Source organism: Octopus bimaculoides, chromosome 9 (assembly GCF_046866305.1).
Source record: "Octopus bimaculoides isolate indiv1 chromosome 9, ASM4686630v1, whole genome shotgun sequence".
NCBI lineage: Eukaryota > Metazoa > Mollusca > Cephalopoda > Octopoda > Octopodidae > Octopus > Octopus bimaculoides.
In genome coordinates, this window is record NC_142936.1 from 72,837,584 (window position 1) to 72,851,892 (window position 14,309).

The 14,309-nt window shown below is 37.4% G+C and overlaps 1 protein-coding gene and 1 pseudogene across 2 annotated transcripts in view; both read right to left on the reverse strand.

Annotated features, from left to right (window-relative positions):
- LOC106869092 (protein VAC14 homolog) overlaps nucleotides 1-14,309 on the reverse strand; it is a 221,149-nt gene that overhangs the window by 91,154 nt on the left and 115,686 nt on the right. The window lies entirely within an intron of this gene.
- LOC128248776 (5S ribosomal RNA) lies at nucleotides 13,422-13,540 on the reverse strand (annotated as a pseudogene).

Sequence of the window (14,309 nt, forward strand, 5' to 3'; positions counted from 1 at the left end):
TTGTCATCATCATTATTGTCATCGACCAACACTACCGCCACCATCACTACCACCACTACAAACACTGTCATCATCATCATCATTGTCATCACCACCACCACCACAAACATCATCATACTCATCATCATTACCACCACCATCACCATCACCATCACCACTCACCACTACCACCACCACTGCTGCTGCCATCTCTGGGTAGAATTGGTAGATTAGCAGAATCAAGAGAGAGACAATTCTAAGTTCAAATCCTGCCAAAGTCAACTCTGCTTTTTCATCTTTCTAGGGTTGATAAAACAAAGTACCGATCCAAAACGAGAACAGAGCCACCAAACTGAATGGTATAAAAATCACTCTCTCTGTTTTTCTATGATTATTATAATGACCTCTGCATCCTGGATCCTGGCTGACCTCATGCCACCTTCTCACAGGCATTTCTAACCCTCTAAGCTCTCCCCTTCTCATCACCTTCACTGTTTCCAATTCCCCAGGCCTTGTCCCAATCACTATTTTCCCTCCCTCAATACTGTATTTCTACTTAGTTTTGCCTGTTTTGTGAGTTCCTTGGTAACCTCACATGAGCCAGTGCCATGAAAATGGTACCTAGTATACTCTGTAAAGTGGTTGGTGCTAGGATGGGCACCCAGAGGTAGAAACCCTTCCAGAGCAGACATTAAGGGCTCAACATAGCTCTGTGGCTTGCTGGATTCTGTTAGATCCTAACACCAGCATAGAATAAGGATGTACGGATGTTAAATGATGATGATGATCATAGGTCGGGATGGGAGGAGAGAGAGGAGGGGTGGGTGGGTTTGGGTGAGTGACCGTTTGTTTGTTTGCTTGCTTGCTTGTGTTAAGAGTGGTATGAGTTCATATTTAGTGTCAGGTGAGACGGTGAGCTGACAGAATTGTTAGCATGCCAGGCAAAATGCTTAGTGGAATTTTGTCTGTCTTTATGTTCTGAGTTCAAATTCCACCGAGGTTGACTTTGTCTTTCGTCCTTTTGCATTCGATAAAATAAGTAGCAGTTGAGTACTGAGGTCAATGCTACTGACATATCCCCCACATCTGAAATTGCTGGCCTTGTGCCAAACTTTGAAATCCATATTTAGTCCCAGGCGTCAATCACTCTATCCATGTTCCTGGGTGAAAGACATTTGATTCTACTTTCATGAAGCTAAAAGTATCTTGTCTAATTTGGCAACTGATGCAAGGTGTCTACTCAGTTACCCATCCTTGCTGCTGGGTGTATGTGTGTTTGTGTATGTCTGTGTATATCTATATATATAAACATACATATGCACACACACATATGTATATATATCGCTTATCACTTTACTAATTGCACTAAAATCCTTGAAAAAGATACAACTATCCATTTCTCTTCAGTGTATAATTCTGAAAACGTTATCACAATCATCATCATCATCAACATTACTACCACCACCACTATCATCACCACCACCACCACCACCATCAACACCAACACTATCACTGCTATCATCATCATCACCATCATCATCATCATCACCATCATCATCACCATCATCATCATCATCACCATCATCATCATCATCACCATTTAATATTCACCCAATATAGCTGTTTAACTACTATATATAACACTATTCGTGTTATTTTCCTCTTCTTGCTCTTGTATGTCACTATAACCATTCATTGTTATCTATTGGTCCCTTTTGATCAATGTACATCACCCAAAGTTTCTTATTTTGACTAATATTCCTTTGCTATACTGATCCCTACCCTGTTTATCCCCGCCAACATCTTTGGTCCTTATGACCAGTAACCAATGTTCTTATCAAGGCAGCAAAAGGCAATCTTCTGGCAGAATCATTAGAACTCCAGACAAAATGCTTAGCGAAATTTCATCTGTCTTTACATTCCGAGTTCAAATTCCACTGAGGTTGACTTTACCCCACCACCACCACCACCACCACACCCAATAAATTTTAAGGAAGGAAAAATGAGAAAGGAAAAATTCACATGGCTAAATATCCCTATTACAACCATGGGGATGAAGGATGGTTGGCACTCCGTCAGTTACGACGACAAGGGTTCCAGTTGATCCAATCAACGGAACAGCCTGCTCGTGAAATTAGCGTGCAAGTGGCTGAGCACTCCACAGACACGTGTACCCTTAACGTAGTTCTCGGGGAGATTCAGCGTGACACAAAGTGTGACAAGGCTGACCCTTTGAAATACAGGCACAACAGAAACAGGAAGAAAGAGTGAGAGAAGGTTGTGGTGAAAGAGTACAGCAGGGTTCGCCACCATCCCCTGCCGGAGCCTCGTGGAACTTTAGGTGTTTTCGCTCAATAAACACTCACAACGCCCGGTCTGGGAATCGAAACCGCGATCCTATGACCGCGAGTCAGCTGCCCTAACCACTGGGCCATTGCACCTCCACGGGGATGTAGGGTGATACCAGAGGTTATATCAGTGCAATCCAGGATAGTCTATGGCTGTGGTTCTCAACCGGGGTCCATATGGCCCTTGAGTTTCCATATAAGATTCGGGGGGGGGGGTCCATTCATGCAACAAGATAGTAAATTGGGGATCTACGATAGTATTTTAAGAGTACCCGAAACAATTTTGCTTTAGATGTATGTACTGGTATGTATTGCAAGAAAGAATTAGGTTTCTTTCTCTAACATTTTACATAGTTCAACCTACACAAGTTAATGTGTGAAAAACAAAATAGGAATTTTGAAAGAAGTTTCTATAAAACTAATTTTTAAATAGTGAATGCCTATGATGCGGGTATCCACCAGAACAAAATAGTAATCACAGGGGTCCATAGATAAAATATGGTTAAGAACCCCTGGTATATAGGGTACCTCAAATCCACGTATATAGTTACTCCTATTCATCATCTTTACAGTGCTTTTCTCATTGTTATGGTCTTGTTCTACACTGTTATTACTATTCATAATTATTTCCTGCAGTATTCGTCCTGGCTCTAAACGTTCTGAGTTCAAACCCGGCTGAAGTTAACCAACTGACTGAGATGATCCTTAGCTTTCATCCTTTCGGTGCTGATACTGTTTCCAGTATGTCAAGAGACCACACAGGGGCTGGATGATACTTTGTATTGTTTGTTGCTGTTGTTGTTGTTGTTAACGATGTTGTTGCTGTTACAGTTCATGGCAATGGGTGATGGCAGTTAAAAGAAGATAAATCTTTGTATTAATGACGATGGAGATGGTGACGATGATGATGATGATGATGTCAGTGTGAAGAGGTTTATTGTTGCTAAAGGAAGGGTGGATGAAGTGAGTAAAAGGCTGGTAGTATAGTGAAATTAGTTATTGTCAATGGTTATGCCAGTCATGTAGGTGGTAATGATACTGATGGTGGTGGTGGCAGGGATGATGGTGGTGGTGGTGGTGGTAATGGTGGTGGTGGTGGTAATGGTGGTGCAGCTGCTGCTACTGGCAGGGATGCTAGTGGTGGTGATGGTAGTGTTGGCGGTGACGGTGCTGGTGGTGGTGGTGGTGGCAAGGATGATGATGGTGGTGGTGGTGGTGGTGGTGGTGGTAGTGCTGCTGCTGCTACTGGTAGCAGGGGTGGTAATGGTAATGTTGGTGGTGCTGGTGGCAGTGATGATGCTGGTGATGGTAGCAGGGAAGGTGGTGGTTGTGGTGATGGTGGGGGGTGATGGTGGGGGTGATGGTAGGAGTGGCAGCATGGATGGTAGTGGTTATTGTGACGATGGTGGTGGTGGTAGTAGTGGTAGTGGTAACTGTGACAGTGGTGGCAAAGATAGTGCAGGTATATTAAATGAACTGTTGGTGGGCGACCAAGGCGTGGCTGGAAAACAACAACAACAACAACAACAACAACAACAACAACAACAAATAACAAATGCTGCAAATGAAGGAACACACATACAGACAGACATCTTCTTTTCCACTTCACATCATTATTTGGATCTCAAAGAAAAATAAACAAAACAAAACAAATAAAAAAAAAAGAGAGAGAGAAGCCATTTCTAAACTTAGCTAAGAACCATCTCACATTTCAGGGCAATAAATGCATAATTCTTTCATCAAATGAGCATTTATATTTAGAGCGATGTTGAAAATTTAGACAATTATTCATGTAGATAGCTGTGAAGCAGAAATGTGAGGAGAACGTGAAAGTATTTAAGAATTCCATATAGTTGGTTCCTTAAACATAAATAGAGCTAGAGGTTGCATTATGAAGTGTTTTTTGTGTAGTAGTTTGGGGGGGTTTTTGTGTTGTTTTTGTTTTTAATTTTTTTATTATGATGCGCAAAGACAGTGGTGCATTGGAATAGCAATCAAAATGTAATGTGCCTCATGGGTTTCAAGCAGTGGTTCCTGAACTTTTCTGGGCTGCTACTCCTTTGGCACAAAGCCACGTTTTTAGCACCCCTACAAACACTCACCACCACAAATGTAGACCACTTTCTGCAGCAAATTTCTAAACAACTTTGTTTCACAAATAAAACTTAACCAAATTAACCCATTATTTGGGGTGGTTTTTTACATCCATTAGCCACCCCATTATTGCCCCACTTTTTTTTCAATTCCCCCACGGGAGCAATACTACCCACTTTGGAACCCAATGATTTTAAGCTGTGGCTCCCATTCATTCGTTTTGACTTTCTGACTTACAAAAGATGAAAGAATAATTTATTGATACACTTAGCAAGGAAGATTTAAAACAAAAATGCTATAATTTAAAAGTTAAAAATTTAGAAATACATATGCCATCACTGCCTTTTTTGTTTTATCGTCATTAATCATACATATATCAGGCATGTCTTTGTGATAAGAATTTTGCTTCACAACCACATGGTTCTGGGTTCAGTCCCACTGCATGGCACCTTGGGTAAGTGTTTTCTATTATAGCCTCAGGCTGACCAAAGCCTTGTGAGTGGATCTGGTAAACAGAAACTAAAAGATGCTTATTGCGTGTGTGTGTGTGTTTTTGTGTATGTGTTTGTCTCCCACCACTGCTTGACAACCAGTGTTGGTTTGTTTATATCCCTGTACCTTAGTGGTTCAACCAATAGAATGGGTACCAGGCTTTACAAAGAAATAAAAAGTACTGGGATTGATTCATTTGACTAAAATTCTTCAAGGCAGTGCTCCAGCATGGTCACAGTCTAATGACTGAAACACGAAAAGAAAAGAAAAAAGATATATGTATATATAACATAAATCCCCCACAAAGGCCAGTTCTTGATGCAATATGGTGGCTCATGTGTCTAAATGACCCTGGGAGCTATGCCACACTGACAGGTCAAAGAATAGAGGGCACACTTATATGGGCCACCTCTTCCCAGAGGTAAGCATGCTTTTGTGGAGGGCCAACATTTCTACTGAGAAAAAAAGCATAGTTACAGAAGCACAAATGACAATTCAAAAACAGCAGAGCCTACAAGATCTTCTCAAAAAGACAGCTCAAAGATGAGAACAGAGGGGGAAAGCCATCAACAACTATGCTCTGCAGAGAGTGAAGAGCTTAGCTAAGTAATATAACATGATTACAAACAAGACATTTTTTTCAAGATGCTCTAGCTAATTTAGTCTGGATTTTTTAAATCCTGGAATTATATATTTGAAAACTCACTGTACAGCAAGAGATCTCTTGTAGCACATTCTTGGAGATGAGAACAGAGGAGGAAAATCATCAATTTTAGGGAGGGGCCAGTCAATTAGATTGACCCCAGTATGCAGCTGGTACTTAATTTATCGACCCCGAAAGGATGAAAGGCAAAGTCCGCCTCAGCGGAATTTGAACTCAGAATGTAAAGACGGACAAAATACTGCTAAGCATTTCGCCTGATGTGCTAACATTTCTGCCAGGTTGCTACCTTTCTGGAATTATATATTTGAAAGATCGCTGTACACCTACAGATCTCTTGCAGCACATTCTTGGAGGACTTCTGCTTTAGAGAATCAATTTTAAATTTAGTAACAGTTATTGCATTTTACAATAGGGTCTTTTTTTTTTTTGTTGCATCTCAAACTTTGCCAATCCATGCTTTGAAGATAAACCTCTGTTAGCACAGCAGGTTCAGTATTCTTTGAAAGACTAAAAAAAATCTCTCAGCCAAGAAAAACAAAATATTCCCCAAGGGGTAGGGTGGGTGAATTGTTGGGGAATGTGCACTTAGTTAAAGAGGTTTTGCAAAAAAAAAAAAGATTATATATTCATTCCAATTGAAAACATGACTAAGATCAAAAAAACAAAACATTTCTTCAAGAGACAAAAACCTTGTGGAAACAATTTGAAATATTAGGAATCTATCTAATAGAAAGACAGGAAAAAACAAAATAATAAAAAGCTGGCTTAAAGACAAAAGCAACAAACTTAGAGACTTAAACATACACACACACATGTACATATGCACACACACACACACACACACATATTTACACACATACACACATTCAAACACACATATACACATGCATGCACACACACACATTCACATCACTCGTTCAATATTATAAAATGTTTCCCTTTCCTTTACATTCATCATTTCAATCTGTTGCAGCCATCATCCACCATCACCATGTCAGATGTTAACACACATCAAGTGTAACCCTGGATTAGAAGAGTCAAAAGGTTTTTTAACATTTATCCAAGGGGCCACATAGAGTCTCCAGAGAGAAAGGATAGCTTAACATTCCTTCTCTAGAGTGACTGTAAAGTAAAAATACAGTCCTGGCTCTGTGGGTAAAAAGTTTGCTTCCCAACCACATGGTTTCAAGTTCAGTCCTACTATGAGGCACCTTGAGAAAATGTCTTCTACTAAAACCTCAAGCAGACCAAAGCCTTGTGAGTGAATTTGGTACAGAGAAACTGAGGGAAGCTTGTCATACATATATGATTATCATCATTTAACATCCATGCTCCATGCTGGCATGGGCTGGATTTTTTGACAGGACCTAATAAGAACAGGGACTGCTCCTGTGTCAGCTTTGGTATGGTTTCTACAGTAGGATGCCCTTCCTAATGCCAACCCCCTTTCCACAGCAAACTGGGTGTATTTTCATTTCACCAGCACTACTGAGGTTACCATGCAGCTTACAAGGCTTCAAACCTCAAGAGGGCAGCTTTATACTGGAAACTGGGAGAATGGAAAAAAGTAAGAAAGAAGGGACCAGAGCAGAACAGGTTCCTTGTTGTAGAGGAGATCCATGACTACTCACATTTTAGAAGAGAGAGGGGGAGGGGGGTGATCGGGGGGGGGGGGGCCTGGAAAGAAATAGAAATAAGGTGAGTAGAAGTGAGTGGGGACAGATGGAGAAGTGTGGGTTAGTGAATGTTGCAAGAGATATGGGGACAGTGAGAGAAAAGGAATAGGTGAGGAGAGAGAAGATAGGTAAAGGACTGTACATTTGCCCTTCAACCCTACCCAGTCTTTAAAGGACTGTGGCCATGCTGGGGCACCTGTCTTGAAGGGTTTTAGTGAAACTGATTGACGCTATTCTTTTACTCTTTTACTTGTTTCAGTCATCTGACTGCAGCCATGCTGGAGCACCATGTTAAAGGGTTTTTTAGACAAAGAAATTGCCCCCAAGATTTATTCTTTGTAAGCCTAGTACTTATTCTATCAGTCTCTTTTGCCAAACCACTAAGTTACAAGACATAATCACACCAACACTGGTTTTCAAGCAGTGATCGGGGTGGGGTGGGGGAACAAACACACACACACACTCACACACATATAAATACACATACACACACACACACATATATGATGGGCATCTTTCAGTTTCTGTTTACCAAATCCACTTACAAGACTTTGGTTGTGCCGAGGTTATAGTTGAAGATGCCGAAGGAACCACGCAGTGGGACTGAACCTGGAACCACATGGTTGGGAAACAACCTTCTAGCCACAAAGCCATGCCTAAGTCTGGTATTTGTTCTATCAGTCTCTTTTGCTGAACTGCTAAGTTATGTGAATGAAAACAAACCAAAACCAATTATCAAGCGTTGGGTGGGGGGACAAACACACACATATATGACAAGCTTCCACACAGTTTCTATCTACCAAATTCACTTACAAAGCATCCGTGACCTAAGGCCATAGTAGAAGACACTTGCCTAAGGTGTAAAGATTGGGTAGAGTTGAAGGGCAGACGTAGTGGTGGTGGTGGTGGTGGTGGTGGTGGTGGTGTTGACGGCAATGGTGATGATGATGAAGAAGATGAAAATTTAACATGGACGATAAAATGGAACCAGGAAGAATACTATCAATTTCAAGATTACACCAAAATATATATCAAGATATAACCAAGATTAATTTCAGTTCAAACTCTGTTTATATTCTTTATTCATGAATCAGCATTAAAGTGTAGCATAGAGAGAGAGAGAGAGAGAGAGAGAGAGAGAGTATATATGTGTGTGTGTGTGTGTGTGTGTGTGTGTGTGTGTGTGTGTGTGTGTTCATGTGCACGTTTATGTGTGTAGGTGGAATCAGCTTTTAAGGGGGTATAGGAAGAAAGTGTTAGCAAAGGTGTGTCAGGGTTCTAGAGCAGATGACGCTAGCTAGCAGTACCACTGTCAGTGGTAGTAAATAATAAAAATAAAAAAATGAGGGAAGGAATGGTTAGGGAAGCTATTGTCTGAGACAGGTGCTTCTGTAAAGAACCAAATTAAGCTGTGTAATGATTTTAATAACAGATGTTTGCTATGATGTAAGAAGTCTTTCCTTCCTCTATTTTCCTCTTTTTGTGAGTCATATTATTATCATTATTATTATTATTATTATTATTATTATTATTATTATTATTACTATTATTTTGCTTCTTGTTTTCCTTTAACGAGCAGCCAAATTATATTTTTAGAATATTCCAACAGACTTTGTTATTTTCAATTTTATTTAATTATTTATCTACATACCTGAATGTTTGCTTGTTTCTATGTCTGTCTGTCTGTCTCACTCTCTTTCTTTCTCTCTCACTCACTCACTCACTCTCGCTCTCTCTCTCTCTCTCTCTCTCTCTCTCTTTGGCACTCTGTCTAACTATACTTATTTAGCGACATATTTACATAGGTACTAACATACACACACACACACGTTATGTACACACAGACACACTCAAACATACCATTAATATATCTTATCTGAAAATTAATATATTATTAAATGCTACCTTATGGAAGAGCTTCCATGCATATTTCTATGTACATGAATAAACCTATCCATCCGTATAACATCCATCCTCCCATCCAACCCTCCATCCACCCATACATGCATACATAATCCTGAGAAACATAAAAGAACTCAGGCACCAAAACCACTGAATATTAAAAACGTAGTGGCTGGGATGGTCTCCGTGAAAACTTTAATAAAATGCAAATATAACAGACCAGACATAGTTATTAGGGACAGAAAAAAAAAAAAAGAAACTATGAACAGCTGAGTAAGTTAGCTGCCCAGCATGTATCAAAATAAAGCTAAAGATAAGTGAAAAAATAAAACACCCATGCTAAACTATTCACAAATAATAATAATAATAATAATAATAATAATAATAATAGTAATAATAATAATAATAATAATAATAATAATAATAATGATAATTGTCCAACCTATGCTAGCATGGAAGGCAGACATTAAACGATGAATAATGATAATATTAATAATAATAATAATAATAATAATAATAATAATAATAATAATAATAATAATAATAATAATAATAATAATAATAATAGTAATCATAATAATAATACAAATGGACAAGAAATTAAAAGATCTTATTCAAATGGACAAGAAGTTAGAAAGTATTAGACCTGACATAACGATTGTAGATAAGGAAAAGCAAAGCTGCTTACTTATCGACCCATCATGCTCGTTTGATTCCAGGATTGTGAAAAAAGAGGAAGAAAATTTTTAAAAAATACAATTCCTTAAAATTTGAAATAGGAAGAATTTGGAGCATGCAAACAGTAAAGGTTGTGCCTATAATAATTGGTGTATTGGGAACAATAAGCTAAGATATAGACAAATGGCTAAAGGAGATTGGAATTGAATGTCTGGTAGAGCTCCTACAGAAAGTGTGTCTCTTAGGGACAACAAGGATTATCAGGAGGGTTCTAAGCACTTGTGGTGAAAACTTGTGGAAACCTAAGGTTACAAAATACAAAGATCTGGAAATAGAGCTAACTTGAATGTGGAATCTAGAAACAATTCCTATCATAGTAGGCGCATGGAACCATGTGGTTGGGAAGCATGTTTCTTACCACACAGCCACGCCTATGCTCCTTTGTTTACATCGACATAACTTAGCAGTTCAGCCAAAGAGACTAATAGAATAAGAACGAAACTTACAGAAATAAGCACTAACATCAATCTGTTTCTAAAACCTTGCAAGGCAGATGCCCTAGCATGGTTACAGTCCAATGATTAAAACAAATAAAAGAAAAAAAATATACACCATTGGGGATTTTTTTTTTTCTGCAATAACAGATTGGAAATATTGACAGAAAAAGAAAGAAGGAAAAATAGGAATTTTTCGTTTGAGGAAACGAAGAACTGGAAAGCTCTTTTCTCTAACCAATAGAACTATGCGAAAATATTTGTCCAAATAAAGATATAAACAAACAAATAGATATATAACAATAAATAAGTAAAAAAATAAATAACTACAAATGGAAATAAGAAAATAAAATGTGGTGCTTTTAGTCAAATGAATACCAATTAAAATGATTAAAATGATTAGTGAAAGTTAGTTGTTTCATGAGTGATAAGTAATATAACGATGTTTTTTGGTTTTTATGTATGAAAGGAAAATGCTACTTAATAAAAAGCCATTTGAGAAAATGACATGCTTAAGCCAGTTCTTTGCATTTTTTTGTTTTCAGACTTAAGAACATGCTTTGGCAAAAGTTTTATATATAAAAGTGTGTGTGTGTGTGTGTATGCACATTCATGTATGTATATATGCAATATATATATATATCATGTTTGTCTGTCTGTCTATCTATCTATCTATATATATATATATATATATACATATATATATATATATATATATATATATATATACATCTATCTATCTATCTATCTATCTATCTATATATATATATATATATATATATATATATATATATATATATATATATATATATATATATACATACACACATATATATATAGAGTTAGCACAAGGTATGAGGATGTGGAAACAGCATCAACCTGTTTAGAAATAGGAGCTAAATTCTTAATTCAACCACCAGAAGGCACCAAATAACAGAAAAACGATAGTATCTGAACGGCATATTTTTTAAAGGTATGCTTATTTTTAATGTCTTCATTCTTTATCCATTTCCTTGCCTACTCTTGTTTTTCTGTTACTTGGTGCCTTCCGGCAGTTGAATTAGGGATGTAGCTCCTATTTCTAAACAGGTTGATGCTGTTTCTGCATCCTCATGCCTTATGCTAACTTTAAATTTTATAGCTATATAATGCTATTAGACCTGTTGAACCTGCCTATGTTACTGCTGTTAATATTATCATATAAAAATATTCACTGCAGATGATACTAACAGTAGTGACATCTTACTTTGAGTGTAAACACTCAAATGTTTTTGCTTTTATTTTATTTATATATATATATATATATATATATATATATATATATATATATATATATACATGTATGTGTGTATGCGTGTATTCACGCATGTGTGTATGTGTAAATTTAAACACATGTGACTGTTCTTCCACGCACAGATATATAGGCATGCATATAATATACAGACACTTGTATAAACACAGATTTACTCATACATAGTTGCTCATATATGTTGTCTCACACATGCACACAATCACAAACGTCTCCAGGCATACACACAAACACACTCATATATATTTGTTTGCATAACTATTTAGACAGTTGCTAACAACAACCTCCTCGAATGCATTAGACCTGTTTCTCTCTACACCTTTCTCTCTTTCTCTTTAATAATAATCAAAATGCCTCTTATAAAACTAGGTCCTTCAGCCCTATGAGACCCCTTTTGTCCTGTCTCGTAAAGGACACTTCAACCCTTCTAGTGCTGGTGCCATGAGAAAATTCATCTAGTACAGTCTGTAAAACCGGTTGGTGAGAGGAAAGGCATCCACCTGACTAAAATGACGTGTATGAGCACCTGTCAATGAGAGCAGTGGCATCTAACATAAAGTCAATCATACAGTAATGACACATACAACCCATGCTAGCAAGGGAAGTGGATGTAAAATGATGACAATAATGATGATATATGTGTGTGTGTGCACATATGCATGTATATATATATAGGTATATATCAATACAATCTATAAGTGTGTGTGTATGTGTACTTGTATGTGTGTATATATATACTGTATATTTATATATCTATGTATATATCTTATGACAGACCAGCGTCCCATCCAGGTGGGGAACCTATACACCAATGAAATCAAGAAACTGGCCCTTATGAGCCAGACATGGCTCGAGAAGGAACAAACAACAACAACATGTATATATCTATATCTACATATATATATATATATATATATATATATATATATATATATATATATATATATATATATATATATAGATATATTCAAATGAATTTAGTACTTAAGTTGAGGCACCAGAATTTAGTACGGTATTATCCATACAATTTCAAAATAAGGTGATTAAAATCAAAATAAGCAACAAGGATATCCAGAGGTAATGCAGTACATTCATTTCAAGCAACTCTACTTAATTGAACAATGCAATCATTACATCAATTTAAATGCAGAGCAATCCTCAGCTGCATAAAGACATAGAATTTAATTAAATTAAAACAGATGGACACATTTGTATAATTTTACCTAAAGCTTATAAGCTGAAGTGAAGTCTATCTACTTACCTTCTTGGAGGTTTTAGGTAAATGTCTACTAATGTGTCCATCTGTTTTAATTTAATTAAACTTTATACAGCTGAGGATTGCTCTGCATTTAAATTGATGTAATGATTGCATTGTTCAATTAAATGGAGTTGCTTGAAACGATCATACTGCATTACCTCTGGATACCCTTGTTGCTTATTTTGATTTATATATATATATATATCAATAGGACCTCCTTCAGTCATGAATGACCATGGGGTTGCACCTACAAAGTTCCTCTTCGAGGCACAAGTCCGGGCAAGGTTGTTTATGGAAGACTAGCAGTCACCCATACATACCAGCCTCCCCTCTCCATACTGTCAAAGTTATCTGATGGAAAGGCAAAGGCCGGTACAAATTAGGCACCAGTGATGTCACAACTGATTTCTACAGCAGAGTGAACCGGAGCAGCATGAAATAAAGTATCTTGCTCATGAACACAACACACAGCCTGATTCAGGAATTGAACTAACCATTGAGCCATGTGCCTTCATAAAAGTGTGAGATGCTTACAACACCTAGGTTTCCCAAGCGGTCACCCATTTAAGTACTAACTAGGCTTGATGTTGCTTAACTTCAATGATCAGACAAGAACTGGTGCATTCAACATGATATGACCGTAACACAAGAAACACACTTGTTTATATATAGTGCATAGAATGTGTAAGATGATTGGTAAAAAATATCTCATCTGGAATAACAACCAGCCATAGGATACCCTTCATACTAAATGTAAAAATCACTGTCAGATAAAAATTGAGATGAAGTACTAAGTACCTTCAAGTAACACTCCCTAGAAGGACCACATGCTGCTCTCTAATCACTGAACTTCCTGTTGAGTGCATCAAGCAGAACATCATTTTGTTCCTTATGCAATATAGCCTGAAATGAACAGTTACCATTGGACAAAACTATTATTGTTATATTATTATTATATATATATATTATTGTTGTTGTTGTTGTTGTTGTTATTATTATTATTATTATTAAGGCAGCAAGCTGGCAGAGTTGTTACCACATTGGGCGAATTGCTTAGCGGTATTTTGTCTGCTGCTACATTCTGAGCTCAAAGGAGGAGGGAACATGCTGATACCTTTGTCCTGCAGTGGACTGAACATGGGCAATCAAATCCAATCCAGTCTAGGTGACAGGTAGGGCATCTGTCTGTAGAAAAACTCTACCCAGTGTATTATTGCCTGGCCCATGCAGGCACAGAAAAGTGATGATGATGATGATGATGATGATGAAAAGAAGAAGGTTTAAACTATTTATCAGTTAGCTGTAGTTTATTTTCAACTCCACAAGACACTGAGACAGGGCTCCATGTGGTCAATCAACGTGATAGAAATAGCTGAAAATTTTCCCTCAGATTACAACATTCTGTCTTAAAAAGT